Below are 26128 nucleotides of genomic sequence, written 5' to 3' on the forward strand. Positions count from 1 at the left end.
TATTGTGAATCCATGAAAGATCTTCTCTCAGGCTCCAAACATCTACCTATCAGAAGTGTCAAGTTGTTTACCTTTCAGAGATTTATGAATCAAATAAGGAAAAAGTGAAACAACATATTTAGACACAGTATTCTTCAATGTGTCTCAAAGGTATAGTACCCAGTAACTCTCCAAGTGCTAAGGAGGTCCAGAGCAGGAATGTGGGTTACAGGAAGCCATGTGTCATCATGATATTACGCATCAGTGCAGACACTAAAAAATGATTCAGGAGAAACCCTAGACTCTGAATGCGACAAAGGTTTAGAATCAAACTTTAGGATACAAAATAAATTTGCATAAATAAATATATGCTATTGTCAGTTTTTTTAATTGTCTGCATTTAATATATTTTTAATCTATGAAAGCTGTTTATCTTATAAATGATAGTGTCATAGGATTTTAAAATAATAAAAACACCAGTTCCATAAGACAATTTCCACTGATACAGCGCCTACGACTGCTGATAGTTCTTTGCTTTCAAAAGCTGAGTAACACAGACAAAAATTCAGAAATATGGAATCTAAATCTCTAATTTCTTTATAATTCTTGAATTAGGGACTTAAACCTTCACAGTTAAAAGCTAGCTGAAACATTTTCTGGGAGGCAATGGGCCTGAGAACATGGGATTGTGCAAATAGCTTAGTGCAATCATATGATGCAATTTTGTTTCAGTTCACAATTACCATTTTACTTCCTGACTGTTCTTTTCCACTTGTGGCAGTACTAGGTAAGGTACAAGATAACTAGGTAAGGTACAAGATCTAATAATGTTCTTGATACATAGCTGGCACTTAATAAATATTTACTGATTAAATGAATCAACAAATTCATTGAGTTCAATCAATTCATCTACATAGGAAAAAAAATGCATATTGATGCCTAAGAAAGTTAATATTAGCTCTGCCCTACACTGCTTCTAACTTGAAAGATTTTCCAAGCCCCATTTGCATTCTGTTTATGTGACCTTTAAGTGCCTTACTAACTATGGGACTCCTTGAAGCTCTGAAAAAATGCCTCTCACAGATCATGTTGACCTACAAAAGAAGCTTTTCAGTTAGACAATTTTATTATTAAAATAACAAAACACCTGTCTGTTTTGAAGGCTCACCTATAAACCTATTCCTTTTTAGATTATATTTCATTATGCTGTTTTGATTAGAACTCTGTTTTACTACACCCTTGGGTGCCAGCATGAAGAGTTAGATTGAAACAAAATTCTGATTCATGGACTAATGAAAGTCTTGATACTTCACTTCCAACATGACCTTTATCTTCACTCCTGCATTTCTCATTCAAGGAGCTAAAGGTCGTACCTGGCTCGGGAAGTCTATATTCTCTCTTTCTTCCACCCTCTAGATGCCAATGTTTATAAATGTACAGCAGATGGATATAAATAAATACTAACTGGACTTAAAAGGGGTAATCTTTGCCCTCTCAAACTTGACCCTCTCTTCTTCAACAGTGAAGGTGCTCAGTATCAGCAGACACTCATCACTTGTCAGTCACAGGCTTCTCTAGTTTTTACTTCCTCTCTGATAGGTGTGACAGACAATCGAATACAACAAGAGAGATTTTGATCTTTATTCACTCTTGCTGATAAAATTTGTACTAATCTGAAAAAAAAATGGTTTTGGCCATGTGGACATTGTATACAAGTGCAAATTTCTTCTCTAAAAAAAAAAAAACGACTGACCCAAGTCCACAGGGTGCTTTGAATGCAATCCTTGGATTAAAGAAATCCTGAGATCCATAGAGAACTCTTAGGTGTTTACCTGATAGTAGAATCATGAAGATCAACAAGCATTAAGAAACAATGAACCATCTAAGCACTATATTAAATTAAGAGGTGAAGAGAGCACAAGATGTGGAATCAGAAGTTCTGTTCCTGAATTTCAGCGCTGATTTCAGTTCAAGTTAACTGTGACTTTTGGCAAAACATTGACTTTATCCATAAAGTGGAGAAAATATAGTCAGACCTAAAAATAATAGCAATAACATAATTATTATACTTATCTCACAGTATTATTTGGGAATTTAAAGAAGAAAATAATGTGTGTGCAATAATTTTTAAATAAAAAGTACTATATAAATGTTACTATTATCATGGTAACACTAAATAATAAATAAAAAGGCATCATGTTGGCCAACTCCACAAATACAGTGTTTCTTCTGAGAATTCTACATACCAGGAAGCTTTCCATGATACAATCCCCAGTGTCCCTATTGCAGGGTTATATTTCAGGGAATGTATATGGTCTAAGACACTCCCCTTAATAGCAAATTCATCATTCTAGGAGGTAGAGGCACAGAGTCCAATATAGTCATGTACAACACCATAATTAGGTAACTTGAAACTGACCTATATCTAGTGCCATTATTTTGCTGGGTTCTTTTAGAACTGTCCCTAATTCATTGTAAATTTTTAAACATGGGATGAAGACAATATGTACCACACACAACTTCTGGGAAATGTAAACCAACAATATGTTTCATTGGCTATGAAGTCTGTTTGGATCACCTCCAAGGACCCAAAGGCAGATAAGCACACACAAGCCTGATCTACATAAATGAAGACTAAATATGAAGGTTATCTGGTGAAATTGTGAACTCCTAGTCCCTGGAAGTATTCAATCAGAAACTAAATAACCCTCTGTAAGAAATATTACAGTCCCATTTTGGTAGACTGGCCTACATAATCTTTAAGGTTTTCAGAGTCAGTCTCTATAACTCAATGACTTAGCTGGTTTGGTTAGTTTGTGTAACTGTACAACGCAACTAATAAAGTGAATAACACTTATGTAAACTTAACTGAAAAATATTCTAAGATTCATCTTCTCAGACCATGTCTATTGACATTTCCATAATCTGAATACAGTTTCTGTGTAAATATTTCCAAAAGGCAATAATTTAAAAATTTTATATACAACATTAAAATATATATAGGATGCAATTATTCTCATCCATTGCTAATTGAAATACAGTGGAGATAAATTAGGAACCTTAAAAAGTAATCATCTCTTTTGGCTCGGTAACTTCAGTAATTCTTCATCTAGGACTTTTTCTAAGAAATGATCAAAGATATACACAAAGGTTTATATATAAGGATACTTCTTTGTTTTGCACCAGAAACATTGTAAATCAACTATACTTCAATAAAATTTTTAAAATCATCTAGAAAATGAATTTTTAAAAAAGATAATCAGAGTTATTTATACTAGGTAAAATTTTTAAATAGCCTCCAGTTTATGTATATATTCACATGATGCCATATTCTGCAGTCCATTAAAAATCATATTTTATAAAACTTTATTAACCAAAGGAAATGCTTCTGATATATTAAATTTTAAAAACAAGTTTAAAATCAATATAGACCATGTGATCTCAAGTTTCTTTTATATAAATATATATAACAATATTTCTTTTTTTTTCTTTGTGTATACACAAACACACATATACAAAGGCCAGAAGAAATATTTTGAAATCCCAATAGTGTTAGCTAGCTCTGGATAACAGAATTATTAATGATTTTTATCTTCTCACTCATGTTTTCTAGAATTTTTCTACAATGAAATAATACTCTGTAGTCAGGAAAATAATAAATGATATTTTTATTTTAAAACCCTCCAGGAGCCTGTGCTCCGCAACGGGAGAGGCCACAACAGTGAGAGGCCCGCGTACTGCAAAAAAGAAAAAAAAAAAAAAAATCCCTCCAGATAAGTCCTGAATCCCATGGCCATCATTCAATTAAAAAAACATGCTTTGAAGATTAATTTGGGCTAGTGTTTGGAAGTGTTCTTTTACCGTACTAACAATTATCATCAAAATAAGGCAGGACTGATAGAGAGTAAAAAGAACTTTTATTATATACTTTGATTAACTACTTAATTAAATATAATTATTTACATTATAATTATATATATTATATATATATTATTTATATAATGACTGAGTTGATTTGTTTAATTTATATACACTATTTAAAGATTTATACTATATGACTTAAAATAAGACACATGACGTCTTGTTTCCCACTGTATTCCATGCCTTGCATATAACAGATCCTCAATACTTCTTAAGGAAAGAATGAAGAATGGGAAAGAGGAAGATAGGAGTAAATGTGGTATTTTTTATTACAATGGGCATAATTTCATCTTACACCATTTCTATGAAAAACTTAGATTCGACTTCTGTCATTTCAGCTTATGTCACGTTTTTCCAGAATATAACCCATAGGACAAGACATAAACAGAAACTGAAGTGGTTTTCCAAAGCCTCAGAATGGAGCAGTGACAGAAAAAGTTCACAGATATTATCTCAAACACACCTTGGCTCTACCAGTTCTCCTTGAATAATCCTGTGTTAGATTTGGAAACAGAGGCTGTTTGCGGCATCCTGACTTTTCTCAGAACCACCTTGGGAAAAGGGAAGCACATTAGCAAGGTTGTTGTTGAGTTGTTAGTTCTAAGGTCTCCTATTGGGGTGGCCCATTTCATCCTACAGCCTGGCTTCCTACATCCCTCCTGCCATGTTCCTTGTCTCTGTGTGTCACTTGACCTGCAGCTGCTAATTACTGGTTACACAAGATTGGCAGTGTGTTCTAGGGAAACAAAATACCAAACTACACAGAGTTAGCAAATGTATGTGGAAAGCAAAAAAGTTTGTTTTCACCAAACAGAGTTTGGTTTAGGCAGTCCTTTGTTGAATAAACTCAGACAAATTTGTTTCAGACAATCATGTACAGAGTTGGAAGGTGTGGGGAAGTGAATCTGTGTTTTCAAAGAAGTCCCAGCATGTTCATAAAATTTGTTGAAAAAATTAATTAGGTGGGAACTTTTTTTATATAACAATAGAATGTCCCAAAGAAGTTCCATGACATTTCTGAAGAAATGCCCTGTATTGTGTCTCACTGTTTGGGACCAAGCTAAAAGCCACCAGCCAACCTTAATGGAAGTAAAAGACTGGTTAGAGTGATGGTTTGGGGGAAAATATACACCAGGAGTCAACACATTCTGTCTTAGTATGGTTTACCTACATGATCTGAATACTTTCATTAAGAGGCAAGAAGCAACTTAGTATTTGGTTCTTTTTTTCAAGAAGGGGTGGTTTGTATCAGAGCTGATAGTAGTTAATGGGATGAAGATAGCATAGAAAATGGAGAAAGCTGGCCTTCTGAATGCACCATTAAAAGTGAAAAGCCTCAGTGCTGTATACAACTGGTTTTAAAATCCTCATGACTGGAAGTCAGAAATGTTGGAAGTTAATATACCGTTCAGGGATGAAATGCACTTCTGATGTTCAGAGAGGATGTTTTCAAGGTGAAACCAAAGCCTATAAACAAATAAAAAAGCTACATCAGCTGTCTTAGAAATCTTATCTATATAAATTATTTATTGCTTAAAATGACAGACAGAAAGCAAAACCACATGTTGCTTGCTTCACTGCCCATTGTGGCAGCTTTTAAATCCCTGCCTTCCTAGGAAGTGACCTCATAAGAAAATCTTATAACACTGTCATGTGGGGAAATGCTCATAACATTCAGGTTAATGTGCTTATACTGGAGGAGAGGTCTCCAAGAACATTTAATAACCAGAAAGTCCTGAGGGGACTTGATGCTAGCTGGGTCATAGAAGGATTTCTCTCAGTGCACATCTGGGGCATTTTGTGGCATATTCTGTAGCAGGCCACGTGGCTTAATAGTTAAAATATGGGACTGAAAGTTACAAGAGTTTGGGGATCAGATAGCAATTGAGCTATTGACCAATGAGCTGACCCTAGATGAGTCATGACCTTGTGGTACTTCAGTCAACTTAGCTGTAAAACTGGGCACAAAGGCCAGACTTCACCAAAACCAGATGTTGTTCTTCAGCTCTGTTCTTCAACTAAAATCCTTTTTTTAATGTGGCTGTCAAGTCTCAATTTTTTTCATATATGGAGGGCAAAGGCATTCTATAATCTACTTTCCCAGTAAGACTTGGACAAGTAAGGTCCAAGAATGGAAGCCTGACCCAGTCCACACCCCACTGCTCTCCTACCTGGCCAAACTTATGTCTATCAAAGAAGTTACAACAGCTTATGCACTCAGGGTTTACAGTTCTAATTAGAATCATGTCTATGTATCCCTAAGAAAGGTCCCTAGCTCACCACTTTTCTAAGTTGTGGGTCCATCACAGAGAGAGGTGAAAGACACCAGCTTCCTCCTCTTAAATACAACAGAACCCCTTTCAAATGACTTTTCTTTCATCCACCCCCCTCCATTAACCAATGCTCTCCATTTCCTCTGCAAAACGTGCTAAGCAATGCCACTCTGGCTACAGACCGCTAGTGTGCCAGCTCCCTTCTCCTCCCATCACAGGAGCTGTTTGGTTATCATGAGTCAGTTGAGTTTGTACCCAAACTCTTTATACCAGTTGCATTTTTATCTACCTAAATTAAGGAACTATTATTGAAATTGGTAAAGAGTACAAAAAGAGAATTATTGTTTCTATAAAAAATGAAGGTGATTGCTTTGGAATAGCTCAGTAGAGATCAGTCACCTTTTTAAAATAGTCATCAAATTAGGTAAAGCTCCATAAGGAATCTGCCTTCAGGTTGCTCTGCAAGTACCTTCAAGTTCTCACTCCATTTTATAGAAATGGAAAATGACTTGTGGTGGTGCTTTCCAGAAGAAAGACAATAAGGATTCCAATCAGCCAAACAACAATTAAAGAAAAGGCCTTGGACCTATATCAAAAAATTGGCAAACGAATATATGTGTGTGTGTGTTTAAGTTAAAATAATATATGTGCATAACATTTATTTATATGCATAAATATGTATATGTATATAGACAGATATACACACACACAAGCACATACACTTTACATATCAAGTGACTTTGACTATATTAATTAATCAACAAGAGATCCATCTTACTCTTGTTATATAAAATCACTTCTGAAATATTTTATTGTTCTCCTAACTACTGTTCTCCAAACCAATGGAGGAGCAGGTCTGTGTTTTTTTCACTTCCCTTCCATTCAAGTGTCACAAACTGTCAAGGGTCCTTGCAGATCTCATCTGGACTATGGACTTAGCGTTTCATGCAGCAGAAGCACTCCCTTCTTCAGCCCTCACTGGAGCCAGACGGCACAGAGACTTTCCTTGGGGCCCTCAGCCAGGCAGAAGGCAGCCCTGCCATGGAGTGAAGCTTCACCTAATACAACAGCTCCCCTCTGTCAATACATACACTGCCCTGGCAAGTGAAAGCCAAGACCCAGTCACGCCAGATCCCTGCTGCGGGGAAGGAAGCCACAGCCCATTCCACCTGGACCCAAACCCCATAATCTCACCTTCACTGACTCAAAGCAATCAAAGGCCAACTGTCACATTCAAAACTGGGTGGTTGGCTCTCCTATTCCTGACAACTGGAACCATAGAGTTCATTAGAAAGTACCATTGACTCCAAAATCCAAGAGTTATCCATCTGCACTCTCAACCAGAAATATAAGTAAACAAAGGAATCATGCATTTCACTAATCTCTTTGAAAACTGTTGACTCTTGGCTACTGGTGGGTAAATGCTCATTTTTTGTCAATAGTGGCAAAAAATGACAAACAATGTTTTTGAACCACAAAACTCAGCCTGAACCATTGTTAGGAAGAAAAGGATTGTCTCCCAACTCTGGTGATTCTGTTGGAACTTCAAAGGCAGTTAAGCAGGAGAAGTTAACAGTCTCCTCACAGGCGACCCAAGAGGAAGGAATATTCTGGACAACAACAAAAAAGGAGGCACTTATGTGGTGAAACTACACAGTTCCTGGGCTTTTGCCACTGCTTTGTGAAGAAGCCCTACGGAAACAGAAAACAAGTAACTGCAGGAGTGCTCTCATCAGATACCATCATGCCCACTCCTGAGTGACATTAATGTACCGCACAAAATTTGGAACCAAAGAAAAAAAACACTTATTTGAAAAACACTGACATTTACAGGTAGTTACATTTTTAGCGGCTCTTTGAGCATTTGATCATATGCCAGCTGCCTTGAGCAGTTTGCTGCTGCATGGGAAATCTAGACCCAGGCAGCCAAAGGTATTGTAACATAAGCCACAGTAACATTGTCACTGAGAATAGCAGCAACATGGGGTGGTAGGAATAATCGTGCCTGAGAAACTCAAAATCCTCCTTGAAAACAGCTCATTTGTTTTTCTTTAGACATAGTCATTGACTCTTTCCTGCTTTTCTCAAGGTGCAACTTGAGCCCAGGTATTTCTCTTGACGTAAGATCATTTAACCAGAACCTGGAGCTTCCGCCCAGCAGACGTTGTTTCACCATATGAAGCCATAAAACGGACTTCAGTCCTGTGCTTTACAGGGAAGAATTGGGTTTGATAAATTTTGCTATGCTCCGTTTGAAACCAAGTACACCTTTTAAACTGTCTGGGAGTTTGATCTATTACAGATCTGAGTGGGTTAAACTCTTTTGGCCCATGGTTTTAAAAATATAATTAAAAAAAAACTGTCCAGGACTGGAATCTAAATGTAAGAAATGTAAGGACACTGCATAAATTGTATGGAGAGTTTGAGGCCTCTGGATATCAAGTCTCAGCACAGTTTCCCTGTTTGCTGTCCACCAGGCTGAGACTCTGAATGCACTGAAGTGGCTCCCTCTGACATGGACTGCCATTACAGCAGGTGAGTCAATACACCTTTACAGTTCACCTTATCCCATGAAACCAATTCTGTATGGACCTCATTTGCACATCTGAAAACCTCCAGGGATTACTGGATAATAACGTATCATTGCACGCTGCATACACCAGCTGTATATGGTTGGGACATTTGATAAACTTCTCAGCCTTCGTTTTCTCTCTACAACAAAAGGGCTTTGGACTGTCAGTCTCTCAAACTTTACAATGAATAAGAATCACCTGGAGAGTTTGATATGCATGCAGATGCGGTAGATCTAGAATTAAGCCCAGATCTCACATGTTTAACAAATCCTTCAGGTGATCCTGACGCTGATGGGCTGTAAACCACACCTGTTGAAACAGAGATCAAGGTTCCCAGGAACATCTGGGTTCTAAGCATCCAACACACAAGCCAGTCTCTAGTAAATGGAGCAACTAGCCCTTAAGCTCAGGAAATATCTTCTTGCACCAGAGTAAATGGAGTTAAGCGGACAAATTTCCTGAAAAATCCTTTTTATCAGCAGTATCAATATGATTATGACATTTATTGAGCAAGCTAGGCACATAAGCAAATGCAGACTAAGAATGTCACATGGCACTACTGTTTAAATCTATGAAAATATAAAATACTTGGAGTCATTTATTTTAAAGTGTCAAATTTTCTTAAAACAATTTATGGTAAATACTTCACCCTTTATGTTTTATAAAATCCTTTCTATAGAAAAGAAGATTATTATGGACCAACCTACCACAGCATTGCCTATTGCCAGTTACTGCATTTCTGTGCTATATTAAGTTGCCCTGGTTGGAGTTCTGCTGATTGCCTTGTGCTATATCCAGTAACAAATTATATGCATATTATAGGACAGCCAGACTGATGTGAGCTCAGAAGGCACCTATATGAAACTTTTCAAAAGAACAGTAATAATTTTACTAGATGTGACAAACCTTATAAAAGTTAAATAATGTCACACTTTTTAAGCATTTCATTTAATACAACTGAACACATGGAGGGCATTGAGGATGATATTTAATTTTTTCCATATGTGGATTTAATACCACACAAAAGTTTCAGTCCCAGATTGCTAATTTTCCACCATGTGGTAGCCATTTAGTTGAATTTTTTAAAACACTTACCACATTACAGAGTAGGGTTTCAGAGGCAGCAGCTATAAGTAGGCTTAGGGTGCCTGGTGTCCCTCTGGCATAGTCCCAGGTCTCATGAAGAAGCAGTAAATCTCGACAGTATTTTTATGACAGCGCTTGCTGGTTTTTACAGGAATGAAATGTGAGTTTGCAAAACCACATGCTAATGTACTTCTAAAAATAGATTTTATTATTGTGACTCCTTCCAATTCTGATCATTTTTAGCCACCTCTGGAAGTAAAGGCCAGCATCCAAGATTCAGACCTTTATAGAACATCTATGGATTACAAGGCTTTCAAAGAAATCCTTACCAGCAATTTGAAAAAGTAAGCTGAACAAAGCAGGCTTAACTGCTTGTTTTTGAAAAGTGACATCAGGTCAAGCTAGAGGAAAAACACTTCCCAGGACCAATCAAAGCTTATCTTCTATAACCACAGACAGGGAAATTAGATCTTCTAGAGCAGGAAAGGCCAAGGGTCTCTCTACTCATTCATTTTTGTCTTATTCTAAAACAGCTTTGAGTAACTGAATCAACTTTGTGAAGAAATTCTTAGAAAGAGACAAAACACCATGGCAGGGTGTGTGGGTAAGTGAAGACACAAATCATGCACTACCAGCGGCACCATCTAATGTGACAAATGCACATGAAGGCACTGTGAAAACTTGAAAGCTCCAGCCAAATGTTAGTAATTATTATTAACCCAGTGAGACTGACCAGAAACCTGGAACCACTAGTCAGAGCTTTACATCTGGATTCTGTGGTCAGAAACAAAGATACTGCATTGTACACCTATTTGATGATTCATGTCTATCTCACCCAGAAGAAAAACTACCCTTTCAAAACCATCAACTCCTGGGGAAACATATTTTATCTCCTAGAACCAATTACAGTTAATTCTCCGAGTTCAAACGGTTTGGGACCAAATCTATTTCACACATAACTGAATACTATGGACAACTTACCCAGGAAAACTCAAAATATATACATGGGACTCTCTGCGGAGCCTCATAACACAGTGTGGGCAACAGGCATAGCAGTCCAATCTTCAGGCTTTCAAAATTAGTGGGAACAGCTATAAGAGCAAATGGAGGCAGGGGGGTTCCCAGTAAGAAAACCTGCCTGCCAGGATTGTGGAATGATCTCTGCCCTCCCTCTGCCAGAGTATGTAATGAAATCTAAAATCATACACTTCTACTCAAGCAAAGAAAATGTAGCATTTTCATTTTCTATGACTGAACCTTTCTCTCAAACCTCTATCATACTAGGTTACCATGGGGGAATTGCAGAGAAATGCTTTCAACTTGTCATTTAATGGTGTCTCAATCTCTTACAGCTCAAATAGCAACTCTTAGCAACTGACTCTGTCTTTTGGGGGTAAATGTTCAGTCTTTCAGGTATCCATAGTGATGGCTCATGGAGAGGCAGATATGCAGTTTAAGGAAGCAGATTTGGGTCTGCATGGGTCCTTTGTATCTTTGCTGATTTCTGCTGTAAAGCCACCAGCCTGTCATGCTCCCTGGTCCCTTAACACGACTTTTTCTAAGATATGCCTGGAGAGGTTGTAACTTACATTGATGACCCCTGGAAGCAAGGCCCTGGCTATCAGCAGAGCGAGTGACTATCTACTTTCCCCTTATGGCAAGCAGGGACCCAAAGTGCTGACTCTAGCTTCCTCTGCCCAACTGTGCTGCTTTTACTCTGTGATGACAGCCCCATGTTATTAAGGGGTTGCCCTGCCCTCCAGTCTCCCTACCAAAGTTCCAAACAGTAAGCAAGATAAAAGTCCTTCTGCCTTTGGCTTTCCCCTCAACTTAGCTAATGACTCTTCTGTGAGATTTCACCCCAGGGCGGGGGAGCCACGATGCTTGTGCCTCACCTCCTGTTTATCCTCCCTCTCCCTTCACCTGCTGTGACTCCCGGGCCATGAGGTAGGGGCTCTCCACTTTTCCTACAGCAGGAATTTCTCTGATGTCATATTCTGATTCTCTCTGCCCCATAGCTTAAAATAAAACTTTGTGGTCTAGTCAAATCACAGATATGTTTATGGAAGCTAAAGAAACTTTAAAAGCTCATTTCTAACTCTCCAATCCCTGGCTTTGGGCTTATGGTAGACTCAGAAATACTATTTTGGATATCAAAAGTTAAAACGTTGCTTCTGTAACAATCTTAACACATGCTGAAGCAAATTAGTTCCTCTGAATGAAAAAGAAGAGCATAGTGATAGATTTCCACATACTATCCCCATTACAGGTAGAAAGCAGAAGATTACAAGAGAAAACACGGCAATCCACTTCATCCTCACACAGAAACACAGGGAACATTGGCAAATTCCTTCCCTCTATCACAGCTCCCCGACATAGGCAGATACACACACACACACACACACACACACGCACACACACACACACATTCAACTGCTCTCAGCTACATTGTATAACTGCTCTTCAGAAATGGGAGATTCTATTACATACTCCATTCAATACCACTGTATCACTGATAACAAGGTTGTGGCATGGTGTCCCTATAACCAATTTCATGACACATCCCTCAGGCATACACTCAGTCCTGATTTGATTCTTATGGTCCCAATTTTTTTACATTCTAATTCTGAACTGTTACATTCCCATTAGTGTTGAACCTTAAGTTTTTTTTCATTCTTTTTTCATAACACACCAAATGCACTGAATCTCAGAATTTTCCAGACAAACACCATAAAGACAAGCAAATAATTTCAACATGGAGTGAATTTATAGGAGTTTATAGCCAAACCCCGGAGTATTTCTAAAATACCAATAAAGAATGCAGTCAAAATCTTATCTGCATTCAGTAATATAGTTTGTATTCTTAGAATATAGCAAATTTATTAATTATATAACATTTTTCACTACAACTGCTAATAATGAAAGATTCTAGAGAGAAAAAATGAAATTTTTATCCTTAAGAGCAGATTTGGGGGTTTAATTATCTAGATGATGTCCTCAAATATGTACCTCATTCTGATACAGTCACTTGAATTTATGGATAATTTTCGGCGTAAAGCAGAAAATTAGTCATTTGTCTTTTGTAAAAGTAGATAGATGCCATATTGGCCATAGCTCAGATAAAATTTGGAGTGAAAGGCATTCTAAATCCAGTTTAACTCCATCAAAAATTACCCTCCTATCATACTAGTGCCCAGAGGTCTTTTAAAGGTATTAACCTTTCCCCACTAAAAGAAACCAGGGCTCCTTAAAGAAATGGTTGATTTCAAGGCTAGGGGAGGGTGGATACAAGATGAATCTGGAATATCTTGTTATGCCAGAAAGTAAGAAAATGCTTTTTTAAAGTGGGGGTATCACAGGGACACTGGAGACTTCTGGACGACCCTCCCATAATCCTAATCTGGGATAATTTAAATACTAAAATAATTAAGGACAGTAATGAATTACAGACCATTGAAAACACAGAGTTAATGAGCACAAACAAATAATAAATAGATTATAAAAATCAGTGGGGAGGAAAAAGGACTCTTGCTTATAGAATGCTGAGTGTTGACGGATAAATGTGGAGGAAGTGGTGAATGTAGGAAATCATCATTTTGCAGCCATCATACTAAACTTTGGATTAGGCATGAGTCACCAATAGATGCCAAATCTCAGGGGGAATTTTCATGAGAAGAAGAATATTTGCATGGTCTCCCCAGATAGCTTATTAGTTGCAAATGTAGTGGGGGGAACATTATAGGGATAAATTGGAGAACACCTTAACCAAGTAATCAAAATTAATACCAACATTGAGGGGCAAGTGTACATTGTGTGCCTCTGGAGAAGGACACACATCACTTCTGGCCTGGAATGCATACATGAATGGAAACTTGAGGAGCCACTGGACACACCCCAAATGAGAAACATTCTCTTTTTTTAAAAGGGACTGTATTCTTCAAAATGTCAATGTCATAAAAGGCAAAAATAGGCTGTGGAAATGTCCCAGATTAAAGAAGACTAGAGACATGACAATGAGTTCTTAAATTGGATCATGTACTTCAGGGGAAAGGGGGGATAGGAAGGATATTATTGGGTCAATTGACAAAATTAGAATATGGATGGTAGATGATAAAATTATTGTAGCAATATTAAATATAGTAAAGTCTATAGCTACTGTATTTAAGAGAATATCCTTATTCTTTGGAAATATACACTGAAGATTTTAGGGCCATGATGAATGCAATTTACTCTCAAATTGCATTCATGCATTTATATTTATATATAAAAGCATGAGCCTTGATGGTATAAGACAAAAAAAGAGAAAAAAATGATTTAAAATACACACACACACACACACACACACACACACACACACACACTGAAGAAAGGGTGGAGGAAAAGAAAACAAGTGAGAAAGCAACAGAACAAAATGTTAACAAGAGGTTAATCTGGATAAAGGGTAGACAGGTGTCCTATGTACTATTCTTATAATGTTTCTAAAGCTTGAAACTATTGCTATTTTCAAATAAATAGTTTTAAAATCTTCTCTCCTTCCTTTATATATATTGTACACTTTTTTTGCTGTCTTTATCATGACCTACACTTTCCGAAAAAAAATCAGACTGTTCCATGGATAAATAAGATAGACTTCACAATGCTTTTAAATAAACTTTAACAAGAAATTTTTAAAAATTAAATTTTTGAAAAACAAACCACAAATTTATATATAAAGCATGAGCCTGGATTTGGTCCAGGAAAAGAAAAAGCTAAAACATAATGTCAAAAAAGCGAAAATACAACATAAACGTAAAATGTAAAACATACAAAGAGTTAATGGGTAAATAGCTCTTGGATAAAGCTTGTGTTTCTCTGCCACATGGATTAGAACACGAAAGCACTATATTCCTGCTTAAATGATCAAGTTTCCTTTAGAGGTCTGTGACAAAATCTTTGAGGCTTTTTGAAATAAGTCAGTGTTCACTCATTGTCACTTTCACAACCAAAATAATTCTACGAGAACGGGGCAAGTGACTCTCCCTAACCTATAACCTCACCCTTGAGAGCCTTCCCAGCATCCTATCTCCCATTGACTAGCATCAGCCCAGCACACTCCAACTATCCATTTAAAATGCAAAAATCAGGCTTCCCTGGTGGCGCAGTGGTTGAGAGTCCGCCTGCCGATGCAGGGGACACGGGTTTGTGCCCTGGTCCGGGAAGATCCCACATGACGTGGAGCAGCTGGGCCCGTGAGCCACGGCTGCTCAGCCTGTGCGTCCAGAGCCTGTGCTCCACAACGGGAGAGGCCACAACAGTGAGAGGCCCGCGTACCGCAAAAAAAAAAAAAAATTTTTTTTTTAAATTAAAGAAAATAAAATGCAAAAATCTACTTTACTACAGCATGAGGACTATGGAGGCATAAGCGCTCTGCAGGCAGGTAAAGTGCAGGTATACAGAATCCTTACCTGGTGACTGGTTCACTCTAACACTCGGGGTCATGCCCAACCTACAAGGACCTTTCTGGGAATAGAAGAAGGTACCCTTTGGGGTAGAAGCAATCCTGCAGCACCCTTCACGATTCTATAGGTTGTTGGGTTTAGCTGGGTGGGTTTTCCACCACATGTGATAGCAGCTGGGACTACAGTTTATCTGGGGCTTAAGGGTTGGAATATCTAAAGTATCCATATCCACTCATATGGGTGGCATTATTGCTCTGAGCAATACCAGAGCATTTTGATTCTCTTCTACGTGGCCTCTCCATGCAGCTTGGGCTTTAAACAACATGGCGAGTGCTTTCTAAGAGTGAAGGTTTCAAGAGCAAGTATTCCAAGAGGAAGGAAGTGGAAGCCTCTTAAGGCTTGGGCTTAAAAGTACCAGAATGCCATTTTCATCACATTCTGGCAGGTCAAAGCAGTCACAAGGCCAGCTTGGGTTCAAATAGAGGGGATCTTGTTTTGCCTTTTGATGTGAAGAGCAGCAAGCAGATGCAGAAAAGGAGGAATTTTGAGAACCGTCTCGGGAGATTGTCCTGATGCCTGCAAGTCCTGCTAATACCCATTTCTTCAGACACTCTGTCCTTTCTTGCTGGGTTCAGAGTGGAATCAGGTTGAGTCCAAAGTCTCCCACATTACCTGATCTTTAACTTTTTTTTTTTTTTGCAGTCCTGGCATTCTGCATCCGTAAGCCCTAAAGAAGAACCACGGTCTACTTACTCACATTTAAATACATATTTTAAGAATATTTCTTTCCTGAAAACTGATCTTTGAATCCATCGCCCTTATACATTTTAGTTGTCCACGTGCCAATCTCATCTTTCCCTTAAGGTCTTTACATCTGCCAGTCATTATAAATTAGCATGTCAAAAACTCACACTGGACTTCCCTGGTGGCACAGTGGTTAAGAATCCCCCTATCAATGCAGGGGACACAGGTTTAAGCCCTGGTCCGGGAAGATCCCACATGCTGCAGAGCAACTAAACCCATGTGCCACAACTACTGAGCCTGCGCTCTAGAGCCCGCAAGCCACAACTACTGAGTCTGAGAGCCACAACTACTGAAGTCCATGTGCCTAGAGCCTGTGCTCCACAAGAGAAGCCACTGAAATGAGAAGCAGGTGCACCACACCAAAGAGTAGACCCTGCTTGTGGAGAAAGCCCACATGCAACAACGAAGACCCAATGCAGCCAAAAATAAATAAATTTATTTTTAAAAAACCTCACATTTATATGGCACAATATCACATCCATAACATAATTTGTGCCTGCAATGAAAGAGTTATACTTCAAAGGCAGACATCATTAGCAAATGGTGGAATTTCATCACATGGCTAAAACTACTTTTTGTCAGTGAAAATAAAACACGTTAATAATACTTCAGAGCTGGTCTTAACCTCATAAAATACAAAAGATAAGGCAGAAAAGGAGGAAAAGATATTTCTAATCTGTGTTAAATCTATTCCCACTATGAGTAAATCACTTTCCTTTAGATTTACAAGAGTTTTCCCATAAATGCATGACACTGTCTTTGAGTAATTGCTGCCAAGTAAATAGCTCTAACTTTCTCCATTTTTTATTAGTGAGGACAAAATCCTCAGCAAAAATATATTCATTTGTAGATGGTAGTCGTTCTTAGCATAAGTCTGTGAGGACATAGCTTGGTACAAGATTAGAACTGAATTAATGTGGCAGGGACCCTATGGGCTGGGCCTGGTCTAGCTCCAGATGATGCACCAAGGAAAAAGAAAACCTCTTATGATGCAACCTTCTCTTCCGGTGAAAGGGATTATCCCCCAGTATAGCCATGCCGGTCACCTAGAGTGCTCCAATGCCCAGAGAAAAATTTGATGTTATTTACTACTTTAAGCAATATCTGCTTGGGACACCAGACACAACAAGCTGTAAAAGGTGATTTAAAAATTCCAGAGTTAAGAGGGTGATAGTAGGAATTCCCTGGCAGTCCAGTGGTTAGGACTCCATGCTTCCATTGCAGGGGGCACGGGTTCGATCCCTGGTCAGGGAACTAAGATCGTGCATGCTATGCAGTGTGGCCAAAAAAAAAAAAATTTTTTTTTTTAATAAAAGAGGATGACAGCAACTACAAAAGGGATTTTCTTATCTAGAGACCAAATGTAAAAAGAGTTACACATATACAGAGAGAGAGAAGTTAGAAGAACACATTATTAGTAAAAGTATGACTAACATACTCTTAAAATAAATTTCAACAACGGAACTGGATATTATGTATATTGACAAGTACTCTATCTTGTTTAATCTCCGTATATCTCACTCTCTTTAAAATAAGTCTGACTTTGTGTACTAATATTATTTTTTAAGCATTTTCCTCAAGCAGCCCTGAGAGGATATCTGGGCAGGAATCATTAACTTCTTAGAATTAGGCCACTAAAATAAGTTTCTGTTGGAACTTCCCCTTAAAGGACCACATCTAAGCGATTTCAGCGAGAGAGAATTTACACATATACTGAATTTGCTTTTTCACTGTTTTATTGTACACTCAAAACCAAATGCAAAAAGATATCTTGGAACAAATTAAAATATATTTGCCTCATGTGGACACTGGGAATTAAATTTAAGATTTAAGAAGAAAATAGTATCTTCTAAAATGAATATAATAATCATTGAAAAGTACAAGGTGTCATCACTACCATTAAAATCCTTCTGTGAAATAAAATGTCCTAACAGACATCAAGAAAGGATTAATTGCCCACTTCTGAGGGATAAGGAAAAAATTACATTTGGTGCTAAGATTAAATGAGGTACTTAATCATTTATTTTATTAAAAATGCTGGCATCACAGTCTGGATAATGTATTTTTACAGGGGGATAATGCACTTTTAATTTCTAAATTAATCTTTACAAAGAACTCAGAGCCCCCTGTGGTGTGCGACTTGGATTTCTACTAATGATATAAAGGACAGCTGGCACCAGCCAAATGCAGGCAAATAGAGAGAAGGAAAGGGATCTGAGGTTATCAGTACGATGCATCTACAGGGTGCCAAAATTGATTGATTTTGCTTGAGTCAAGGCAATCTGAACATATCAGCAGGATCCAGAAATGCTTTAAAATATGGTCTCACTGAAAAGATCCAGTTTTACCAGAAAGGTGGAAATGAATTCATCAAGCTTGTGTTGCTGCCTCCACACAGGAAGAAAACCGAGCCCACACTTAACATCACTCATGGACTTAACTTTTGTGTTTCCAAGCCCGACTTCTATACACTCTACATAGGCATTTTGTATTTTACTTATCACTCCCTATTCTCTAAAAGCAGGGAAGCAACTTTGTGAAAAGTAGTAAAATTATGAGAATAAACTGGAAGAAATGATTTGGATAAAATGTTGGTAACATTTAAAGCAAATTGCTCTGGTATAAATTCAGCCCTGTACCAGAGCCATCTCATAGGTCACAGAGTAGATGGTCGGTGAAGTTGATGGGATACTGATTGCAGCAGGAAAATAAGAGGCTATAAAACAAAAGATGATTAACATGAAATCGTTGAGTGAAGCAAAGTCTTAATAGAGCGGGAGTTGTTAAATAAAACAGAGTGGGTAAAAGAACTGAGCTCTCAGATCACTTACAATGGAATTCCTTTTTATTATATATTAAAATCCTCCTGTGTGTTTTTACTTTCCTGTATATTATCAATCCATATTCACCCAGTGAAAAAACATCTGAAATTAACATGTAGTGAAAAGTAACCAAATCTGAGACACATCATCAATCAGAGAGAAGGCAACTCAGAAAGAAAGCAATGGCAATCAGGGTCTTAAAAACATATAAGTACTGTCAGAAAAATAAAACTTTTCTTTATTTCTTTCACAAAGCCCTACTTATGTTTCACTACTTATACCATGTGCAACTTTTTTTTAATAAATGTTGCTGCAATGCAGTTTTACAACTTGGTTTGTTGCTTAAATTATGTAGTGCTCAACAAACAGATATATTTCTAAAATATTCTTCAAGTAAACTTCCAGAGACAAAAAGTGTTTTCCGTCAAAGTCACTCTAGAAAAGAAACGCACACTCATTTCATCCATCCCTCCAGATACACACACATACCACGATCACTACCACCACGATTCCTGCTAAGATATTATTACCAAAGAAGCTTCCTTTGCCCAGAAAACCAGGCATCCCTGAAACATTAATGGTTTCATTCCACTAAAAAAGAGGACTGGACAGGTGCATGTAAAAGTATGAGATTAGATCACTTCCTAACACTATACACATAATAAGCTAAAAATGGATTAAAGACCTAAATGTAAGGTGAGAAACTATCAAACTCTTAGAGGAAAAAAAGATGCAAGAGGGAAGAGAAATGGAGACATATGTATATGTATAACTGATTCACTTTGTTATAAAGCAGAAACTAACACACCATTGTAAAGCAATTATACCCCAATAAAGATGTTAAAAAAAAAAAAAAAAGAGGTAGCTTTTCTGACTCAAAGTGATTAGGGGAATAAGTCCAGAGCTCAGGGTGTCCAGTCAACCACTGAGGATCAGTGGATAAAGGGACAACCTTAGTTCTCTGTGTGCTGCCAGCTTTCAAAAGCAGAAATGCTGATCTTAAATGAATAAGTTCATGTCCTGGCTGATAGAAGGACGTTTTTTCCAGAAGACCTCAAGGGCCCTGCAGTACATTCAGATAAAAAGTAAAAACATGAACATTAAAACAAGGTTTGCATTGAGGCTCTTGCCTTGGTGGAGCTTCAACTGAACTACTGATAAAGGTAAAATAACCCTGGTAAAGCTTCTAGTCACTTCCACACTATACAAAATATCAATGACTGAGAACACTATTTGATATTAGCAAGATTTGCTGAAAAGACTAATTATACGAGGCAAGTAGATCTAAGCACTCAGTATAGTTGCCCCAAGGTTTCTCTTTTACCCATTTCATTTGAGTTTTCCATTGGCCGCTGAGCCGGTGGTGTGCAAAAGCAAACTCAGTTTCACTCTTTGTACACAAGCCTCTCTGACTTAATTTAGGGCTGCTGGATATAGCAAATAAACATACAGAATGCCTAGATAAATTTGCATTTTAAAAAGCAAGCAATAATATTTAGTATATCTCATGCAATATTTGGTACGTACGTAAAAATTTTTAAATTATTCATTGTTTACTTGAAATTCAAATTTAACTACGTTCCCATATTCTATCTGGCAACCTTACTCTATATGCCCTTACAATTTACATTTGTTATTTTAGAACTTACTCCATCATTAAAAGGTAATAAGAGAGCCGACAGGGATAGAAAAGCTGGAAAAGTCCCAATTTGTGAATGAGAAAATTGTTCACCAAAGCCCTTTATCACTTTATAAAGTGTAATACCGGTAGTTCTCAATGGGTCGTGGCAGGGAAGAGAGAAGAACGAACTGGAATCATTGAGAAATATTTTCCCTAAGATTGAAACCACTACACTGTATAAATATTATGTAGTACTTTCCTATTTTTATTTTTGTCTTAGAGTCAGTGGTTATAAGCACAAGCACAGTGAGACTGACCTAAGTTTGAACCACAGCTCTATCACTTACCAGCTGTTTGATCCTAGACCAGATACTAAACCTCCCCTAAGCCTCCCCTTTTTCAAATTTAAAATTAAAGCGATGATACCCCCTCATATGGCAAGGGTAAGCATTAAAAGAGTTACATCCTCTTTTTAAAGCACTTTGGACATTACCTGACACACAGGAAGCCCTTGCTAATTGAATGTTATTATTCTTATCATATTGTGCAAATTGTTTTTACCATACCCATTAACCAAAGATAAAGCTCCCTGGCAATCAGAGTCACAAAAGATCTTCTACCCTGGGTTATCTAGAACAGAGTTTGCTGGGGTGTAAGTGAGAAGAGCCAGCAGTCACTTGTAATCTGCAGAATATCTGGCTCTGCATGAACACTGAATATGAAAAAAGTCAGGAGCCCAGGGAAAGTCAAGTTCCTCTCAGAGCCATTTCGCCTTCCTTATGCTGGCTCGTTTTAGAAGCTCTCTGGGCTGAATTCCTCCCCACTCCAATGGAAAGAAGCAATGAGAGTCCATCTGGTTTCCATGTATGGTTGTCCCTTGGTATCCATGGGGGATTGTTTCCAGAAACCCCTCGGATACCAAAATCCAAAGACACTCAAGTCCCTTATATAAAATGGCACAGTATTTGCATATAACCTATGCAAATCCTCCCATATACTTTAAATCTCCTCTAGACTACTTATAATACCTAATACAATATAAACACTATGTAAATAGTTGTAAATACAATGTAAATGCTATATAAATAGTTGCCAGTGTGCGGCAGATTCAAGTTTTGCTTTTTGGAACTTTCTGGGATTTTTTCCCAAATATTTTCAATCCAAGGTTGGTTTGAATCCAAGGTTGGTTGAATCCACAGATATGGAATCCATGGATACAGAGGGCTGACTGTATAGAGCTTCTTCTATAATTCCATTCTAGAATTTGCTCTCTGTGGTCAGAAATACATATTTTAATATGACATTCCTGCAGATTCTAAAATAGTTCTCTGAAGTCTGGTTCTGTTTTTAGAAGTCAACATTCCTCACACCTGATCTACTGGTTTCTTTCTTCCACATAAATATAACAACAGAATTGGCCAGAGACCCCTCTCTACCACAGTGAAGGAGCTGTCTGATTGTGGGGAGGAGTCCTTCCATTGCTCCCAGGCATTCGGTCTGTGTGGCAAGCCTCTCTAATCACACACCCTGAAGGCTTACGTTGCATTTTTAGGCTTACTACCTTATTAGAGGAAATAGGACAGCTGCTTCCCTGCAAGAAATGATAGGAAAGCCCAATTTGTAAAATGTGCTCCTTTTCAAAGTCTGTGGCTTACAGGCAACAAGGAGTTAGCGGAAGCAATTTATAACACAATTTCAAACTCACCCGAAATCTGGAGTTTCTCTTAGGGATTTCTACCTTTCTAGCATGCTTGAAGAAGTGAAGCACTGCTTGTAAAAGTCTTTGCTTCCTATAGAGACAGCAGATGCCAGCACTGTTAGAAATGATAGAGGCTACAGATGCCTCACTCCCTGGTGCCCTGACACCACATGGATATTTTGCACCTGATTGGTTTTAAACCTTTAACAGAAACCTAGAAATATACCGCTGAATAACAGGAAGATAAGTGTACAGCCTCTTGAGTTTTCTTACAGAAAGAGAAAATGATTTCCTAGGACTCAGGATTCTGTTTTTTCAAAAGCACTCCCATCTGCCAAACCAATTAGCAGAGAACATTCCCATGTGGGCCAGATGCACATCCTTTGTTTGCATTACATTCCTAAGATGTTCTTTCAGAAAACACGCTTTCCCCTTATGCTTAGGCTAAGAAGGAGATAAACAGCTAGATGGTAGATAAGTCACACCAGGCCTAAACGGTACATGCCCTGTCATCCTACGCATTCCCCTGGCAAATGCTAAGTCCCTAGGTCTTCCACTAGCCCCATATTCCACAGGGAAAAGGGGGATAACTAATGGTGACAGTAATTCTTAGGCTCTCAGTTCTATCCTTTTGTCTGTCTTCGACGCATCCAGCAGCCCTGCTCACATCTAGGGGTATAATCCATCACTCCAAAGTATACACAGTAGGAAATGGATAATAATAAATATATCAATTTATTAATTATCCATTTTTAATTATTTTAATTATTTTATTATCTTCAACAAGATCAAAGCTTTTTAATACAAAAATGATTTCAGAATGCTGAGAAGTCAGCCAACAAATGCTGAGTTTCTAGTGTTTTCCAGGCACAATCCTAGCAGTAGGTGTGATCTGCAAGCAAGATGATCAGAGTTCCTGCTCATAGCCCAGATGTCTGAATTTTCAGAGTGCGCAGATGTTTAAACAAATTAATCAATTTTCAGATAATTAAGATCCAAAAATGCTTAGTATTTTAGAATATTTTGTTACTTCCTTTCATTTAATGTAGCATGCCTTTTATATCAATACTGAAATTTAAGAGGACACTTTCTCACCAGAAATGAGTCGTCAGCCATCTTAAATGCTAGAATATTTATGAGATATTCTAGTGATAGAAAATTCCTGAAATTGGCTATGAAAATAATCAGAAGTGACATGAGCAATAGTCCCTAACCTCTCTGATCAGAAATATAGGTCTGGTTTGAAAAAGGGAGGGAGAAGGGAGATGGTAAAATCTCCAGAAAGAAGGCACCCATCTAGGACTGCCTTGTTACAAATACACACTTAGGAGTGCTGTGACACACACTGTGGGGCCAGGCTCAAAATAGAAATTTTAGGCATGGCACAGACACCTAACATAGGTAGGTAACTATTATCACATGGCTGCCAGGTCTTTGGGCTCTACATCTAATAGTAGTAAAGAAAAATACTCTTCCAAAGATGACATTGTCTAGAAGGTAGATACTTCAGAGCCTCCTCATAGCTGAAGCCTTCAGAGCAAATGAGTTTACCAGCCTATAACACTCTAGCTAACTCAAAGCAAGGAGGCTTCATCCAGGTCTATCAGTAATGGACAACCTGCACCAGGATATCAAAATACAGTGAGCTGGATCACCATACTTAGCCTAGGAGGGAAAATATGGAACCTAGGACCTCAAAGATTAACTTTGATTTTTTTTTTTTTTTTTTTTTTGCGGTACGCGGGCCTCTCACTGCTGTGGCCTCTCCCACTGCGGAGCACAGGCTCCGGACGCGCAGGCCCAGCGGCCATGGCCCACGAGCCCAGCCGCTCCGCGGCACGTGGGATCCTCCCAGACCGGGGCACGAACCCGCGTCCCCTGCATCGGCAGGCAGACTCCCAACCACTGCGCCACCAGGGAAGCCCTAACTTTGATTTTTATCCCCCATTAACAACACTCATTTTTTTCAGGAAATATTTAAGCCCCTAGCATGTGCCAGGCTGGGCACTGGGAATGCAACATCCAAGAAGACACAAGTGTTCCGGGTCCCTGCCCTGCTTGGTGCACCAAGAATAACGGGAAGGCTGGAGTGGAGAAGTATGACAAATTGTAACTCAGTAGACCCAATCAGTCAGAAAAATAGTTGTTCAATATTGAGCCTGCCTTAAACACTAGCACAGTGGGTAGCGGCTAGATTCATCCATCATTGCTCACATGTTACTGAGTGCCTACTAGGTGCCATGTCCTAGGTAATATGATCTGAGGGGCAGCAAGAAGGTCTCCTTGGGTAGCCTGAAACCAGTTAGCTTGCAAATCCCCTGCCCAGCCCCAGCTGCAGGAAGGCCTCTTGCTGCATTTCCCCGCCGTTGGTCTCCATTAGCCACACGCCCACCAGCATTCATAGACCCAGCCACCTGCAAATGAGAAAAAATGCTGTTCTCACTCAGTCCCCCTAAAGCAATCTAAAACCATATGCATTCGTCTCCAGCATCTGCCGCAAACAAACTGCTAAGTAGGCAGCACGGATTGTCCTTCTTTATGTTCTCCTTCCTCTACCAGCCTGCTCGGGGTACCTCGCTCCTCCCAAGCTGGCTGCCCAGGGCCCTGTGTGTCCGCAGCCCATGCTCTCGCCTTTTTTACTTTTAAGTTCTTTCCCTCACTCATTTCCTTTCTTTCTTCTATTCCCTCAGAAACCTGGCCATAGTAAGAGTTAGTTCATTTAGATGAGATTAAGGAATTATGCTTGGCTTCTTCAGGTCACAAAGTTGCATTTGTCACATGCATTCTCAGCAAGCAAACCTTACACAGGTTTCCATTGGTGTTACCCATTTTTGCACATCACAGGAAATAAGAATTTTGTACGAGAACTAGAAGAGAAAATATGTGTGGGGCAGAGGCAGTAAGGTTATTGGTTAGGGGCACCCATTCTAGAAGCAGGCAACTGGGGCCAGGATCTCTGCTGACTAGTTTTGCCTATTTATCCTCTCTGGGCTCAGTTTCTCCTCTGGGAACCATAACACGTAACTCAGAGGGTCGCTATAAATATTAAATGTGCTGATATATATGAGAAATTTAAAACAATGTCTGGTACACAGTAAGAATGCAATAAATGTCAGCTATCATGTTACTATCAGCAAGAATGATGCTATAATTTGTGGGACCTGGTACAAAATGAAAATGCAGTATCCTTGTTCAAAAATTATTAAGAATTTCAAGACCGCGACAGCAGACCTTTAAATCAAGTGCAGGACCCTTCTGAGCATAGGGTCCTAGGTAAGTGTACAGGGCAGATGCCCACTAAGTCAGACCTGACTTAAGTCTAGGTCTAAGGCAAAACCACATTCCTGACCCTTGATCTAGGAACTGTTTTGGGTGATTATTGTGAAAAAGCCTTGTAAACTCATCCTTTGTTTGCCTCTGGGAGAGGGGACACAAGCAAGAAAAAGAGCCAGCACATCAAAAATACAAATAAAGGGCTTCCCTAGTGGCGCAGTGGTTGAGAGTCCGCCTGCCGATGCAGGGAACATGGGTTCGTGTCCCGGTCCTGGAGGATCCCACATGCCGCGGAGCGGCTGGGCCCGTGAGCCATGGCCGCTGGGCCTGCGTGTCTGGAGCTTGTGCTCTGCAATGGGAGAGGCCACAACAGTGAGAGGCCCGCATACCGCAAAAAAAAAAACAAATAAAACATACCAAAAACAAATTTCAAAGATTTTGTAAGTGGCAATCACTTGAACAACTTCGTGATGGTAGATCTGGGGCAAAAAATACTGCCTTCTGATATTTCACTAAAGCTGTTCTTCAGTGGCAAAATCTTACAATAAATCCATGTTGGTCACTCACTATAAATTCCTGCAAATGAAAGCTTTTGCTAAATAAAAGGAACACTGGAACAACAAAGGATGTTGTAAGAAG

The 26128-nt window shown here is 38.7% G+C and overlaps 1 long non-coding RNA gene across 1 annotated transcript in view; it reads right to left on the reverse strand.

The window, feature by feature from the left end:
* Positions 1-4928: 4928 nt before the first annotated feature.
* LOC112409658 (uncharacterized) overlaps positions 4929-26128 on the reverse strand; it is a 100414-nt gene continuing 79214 nt past the window's right edge. The window contains exon 3 of the long non-coding RNA XR_003005194.1: positions 4929-5367. This is a non-coding gene — a long non-coding RNA (uncharacterized LOC112409658). The remainder of the gene's footprint in view (positions 5368-26128) is intronic.

Source organism: Neophocaena asiaeorientalis, unplaced genomic scaffold (assembly GCF_003031525.2).
Source record: "Neophocaena asiaeorientalis asiaeorientalis breed wild unplaced genomic scaffold, Neophocaena_asiaeorientalis_V1.1 scaffold521, whole genome shotgun sequence".
Classification (NCBI taxonomy): Eukaryota; Metazoa; Chordata; class Mammalia; order Artiodactyla; family Phocoenidae; genus Neophocaena; species Neophocaena asiaeorientalis.